At 42.0% G+C, this 4,049-nt stretch overlaps 1 protein-coding gene across 8 annotated transcripts in view; it reads left to right on the plus strand.

Annotated features, from left to right (window-relative positions):
* The window catches only part of LOC128879831 (myocyte-specific enhancer factor 2), a 92,141-nt gene that overhangs the window by 39,373 nt on the left and 48,719 nt on the right, over positions 1 to 4,049 (plus strand). The window contains exon 1 of one of the 8 annotated variants that reach the window (XM_054129346.1): positions 7 to 2,086. The exons of the other annotated variants lie outside the window; for them this stretch is intronic. The gene's annotated coding sequence lies outside the window, so the exon portion shown is untranslated. Of the gene's footprint in view, positions 1 to 6; positions 2,087 to 4,049 lie in introns of those variants that run through there. 8 annotated transcript variants of the gene reach the window in all.

Below are 4,049 nucleotides of genomic sequence, written 5' to 3' on the forward strand. Positions count from 1 at the left end.
GAAATCGAGGGTTTCGAGTAACACTGAAAAAAGAAAAGACAGCGTAATAAGAACTCGTGCAGGAACCAATTCAAAATGCAACTCGATATATTTATTTTATTAATAAATTTTAGGGAAAGATCTAATTAACCAACATTCCCACGCATTTTTTAAGTAGAATTTCCGTAAATTAAAGTTTATTTGTAACGTTAGCCTCTCATTTCTTTTCTCATCAATTTTATTTTAGATTGGTTGCTGTACGAATACTTGTTACACTAACTGCATATCGAATCGAGTAACCTGTTCCTTTTCGAAGTCGGTTAAAAAAAGTCCAAGGATTTTGTTCGAAGTACGAAGGTTTGAAATCGAGGGTTTCGAGTAACACTGAAAAATAGAATCGTCGTATAACGCGGTACTAAAATTGCACAGGTTTCGCAGTAACGCGATGGATGGTAGCGACGAGCCTCGCGTAGCACAGCACTCGAATTCCAACAGCGTCAATTCGACAGCATCTAAACGGTGTTATCCATTAAAACGTTCGATTTCGTCCGAAAACTTTTGATTCGAAGACCTTGCCTCGTACGAGACTGTACGTACCACGTACGAGACCACGCGAATCCAAATTTATTGTACAGGGTGTCACAAAATTATACGTCACGGTCACCGCAGCGTGATTGTACACCTACGATTTAGTGGAGATCGACATGGAAAGACTCCCCGCGAAATTCACCTCGAACTTAAAAATCAAGATCAAGAAAACAAATTTTTGTTGTTGTTTAATCGTGTTTTACTGGTCATAACGATCAACAATTGTGAAAGAGAGCATGGGTCCAATCTCAACTGTTACTTAAAAAAATGATGTTGTATTTCTTATCATTTTCGCAGCTTCTTTATTCGTAAATATTACAAGCCAGCAATAAGAGCAGCGTGACCACTTGGATAAAGTGCTTGCGCAAGGCGAAGCATTTAGTTATATTTCCTGAATGAACGGATAACTTCCCGCTGCTTTGTCGATACGTTACAGTATATTACTATGGTATGCTATTTACATACATATTGGCGCTGGATGTAAAAATTTACAAATAAAGAAGCCGCGAAAATGATAAGAAATGCAACATCATTTTTTAAGAGAACGGTTGAGATGTGACTCGCGGTTTCTTTCACGAAGTTGATCGTTATGACCAGTAAAACACGATTAAACAAATTTAAAAAAAAAAAAAGAAAGAAAGAAAAAAGTTTGTTTCTTTGACCTTGATTTTCAAGTTCACGGTCAATTTTGCGAGTAGTTTTTTCTGTAAATTTCCATCAAATCGTAGGTGTAGAATCACGCTATGGTGGCCGTGACGTATAATCTCGCGACACCCTGTACTCTTGACCCAACAATTCCAAACACCACTGAACCAACGAACCTACCCAGACGGGGGGAAAAAAACGAAAAAGAAGAAGAAAAAAAAACAAAAAAAAAATATACCTCCGGCTAGCAGCTCGAAAGGAAACTGCTCGAGAACACCCCTCGAAACTTTGGGAAGCAAGCACACGCCATGTTTCACATCACAAAACACTGGGCTCCCGATCCTCGTCCCAGGGCAGATCGGTATGGATGATAAATCCCCGTGGATCGCGACACTGATCACTCGTGCGAGGTATCCTAGATCCTAGAACAAACGATCGCCGGTCTCGGTCCTCCCCGAAGGATCATTCCTCGGTATCCGACGCGAAAGGGAGGTCCTGCGAAAGGGACAACTCGATCCTCGAACTGTGGGGGAAGCATCTGTGGTCTGGTCGATCTCTGGTCGATCTCTGGTCGATCTCTGGTCGATCTCCTCGTATCTAAACGTTGTGATTATCGTGGCGAACGCGGTGATTTCGATCGTCGTATCGACGCCTTCTCCTCGATTCCTCCGCGTTCGTCATCGTTGGTTCGCGGCCGTCGCTCGTACGGGTTAGGTTAGTCCCGACGGCGTTTCTCCGGTTGGACGTCCTAAGGAAAGAGCTGGTTGGTCGCGGCGCACAAAGACCATCGCAGAAACGGTGTATCGGTGGTATTTTGGTTTTGGCTCGGCTCGACCCGCGCAGTTCTGGGAGTGGAGTTCTAAAAACAGCAGAGGTAAGTCCTGCTCGCGCTGGCTTCTCTCGGGCTTCTCTCGGCCGGTTCTGTACACCTTCGGTCTTTCCTCTTCGTGGCTCGCTCGCGGCAAAACTCTTTAGCGACTAGCCGATGCGATCGCTTCACCGCTCTTCTTATAACTCGCATACTATGCCGGTTTCATTCCCAGAAGGCACCCGGTGCCGAACCTTCTTTTAGGCACCCTCGCGACCGCCTCAGCCGGATTTATTTCTTCGCGCCGAAATTATTTTTGGGACCTTTTCACGCGGTTTCTTAATACACGCGCCCCCGAACGATAACCGTACGCGCTCTCGCTCCGCTCCGCGCCTACTTTTCATCCTCTTCGATCCTCCTCGATCCTCTTGGACGGAAGGGAACGTGCACGTCCGAACGCGTCCTCGGTTACGAGCCATCTCTGGAACGTTTGCGATACGCGGATATCGACTCGGATAGCTTTTCTACAATCTGACCTTCTCTCTTTTTCGCGGATCTCCGCGAGATCCCGAGATTCGCGGGGATCCATGGGATTTTTAGTCTGGAATCCGTCGAGATGGGGAGTGGGTGTGGTTTCGAGATGGTAGTCGGAGGTGTTGTTGTTTGGTGCGAGTCAAACGTAGCTTCCATTTTGTGAGGATACGGTAGGTGGTAGGTTGGCTTGTTGTATTTGTCAGGCTTGTATTTGTCTTTTGTTGTATCGGATTTTCTGGCCGATTAGAGGTTTGTATTGGTTATTCTGTCGGGATGGTTTGTCGTGGTTGATCATTGAGACTGAGAATCATAGTGTTGCAAAGAGTTAGTTATATTGGAAAGAAGGTGGTTTAGAGTTTGACAAACCTTTGTTGTTGATTGTACCACCTCCAAATTTCGATTTGTGTTAGCTGTTTATTGTAGCAGTTTGCTTTGTTTCCGTTGATAATTGTAAATGAGATTCGTTAGTGTTGCAAAGATTTACTCATATTAGGACAAAATTAGTACCAAGCTCAAACTTGGTACTTGGTCGTGCTAACTCAAAATTTGGATTTGGATTTGTTATTCTATCATTTCCCTTTGTTTTCGTTGATAATATTGTGAATGAGATTCATAGTCTTTCAAAGCTTCACTCGTACTAGAAGGAATGAGTACCAAGCTCAAACTTGATACTTGATCGTACCACCTCGAAATTTGGCTTTATATTAGTTAATCTATCTCTTCGTTCGATTTTCTTTAATAACTGAAGGTTGAAATTCATAGTGTTGCAAAGCTTTACTCATATTTAAAAAAAAGGGGGAACCAAGCTCAAACTTTGTACTTGGTCGTAATATCCCAAATTGGGTTTGTATCAGTTTGCTTTGTCTTCGTTGATAATTGAAACTGAAATTCATAGTGTTGCGAAGCTTTACTCATATTTGGAAAAAATGAGTACCAAGCTCAAACTTGGTACTTGATCCTACCACCTCCAAATTTGGCTTTGGATTTGATATTCTATCACTTTGTTCGATTTTCATTAATAACTGAAGGTTGATATTCATAGCGTTGCAAAGCTTTACTCATATTTGGAAGAAATGAGTACCAAGCTCAAACTTTGAACTTGGTCGTAATATTCCAAATTTGGCTTTCTCTTAGTTCACTTTGTCTTCGTTGATAATTACAACTGAGATTCATAGTGTTGCAAAGCTTTACTCATACTAGAAAAAATGAATACCACGCTCAAACTTTGTACTTGGTCGTAATATTCCAAATTTGGCTTTATATTAGTTAATCTATCTCTTCGTTCGATTTTCATTAATAACCGAAGGTTGAGATTCATAGTGTTGCAAAGCTTTACTCATACTAGAAACAATGAGTACCAAGCTCAAACTTGGTACTTGATCCCACCACCTCCAAATTTTGCTTTGGATTTGATATTCTATCACTTTGTTCGATTTTCATTAATAACCGAAGGTTGAGATTCATAGTGTTGCAAAGCTTTACTCATACTAGAAAC

Source organism: Hylaeus volcanicus, chromosome 7, assembly GCF_026283585.1.
Source record: "Hylaeus volcanicus isolate JK05 chromosome 7, UHH_iyHylVolc1.0_haploid, whole genome shotgun sequence".
Classification (NCBI taxonomy): Eukaryota; Metazoa; Arthropoda; class Insecta; order Hymenoptera; family Colletidae; genus Hylaeus; species Hylaeus volcanicus.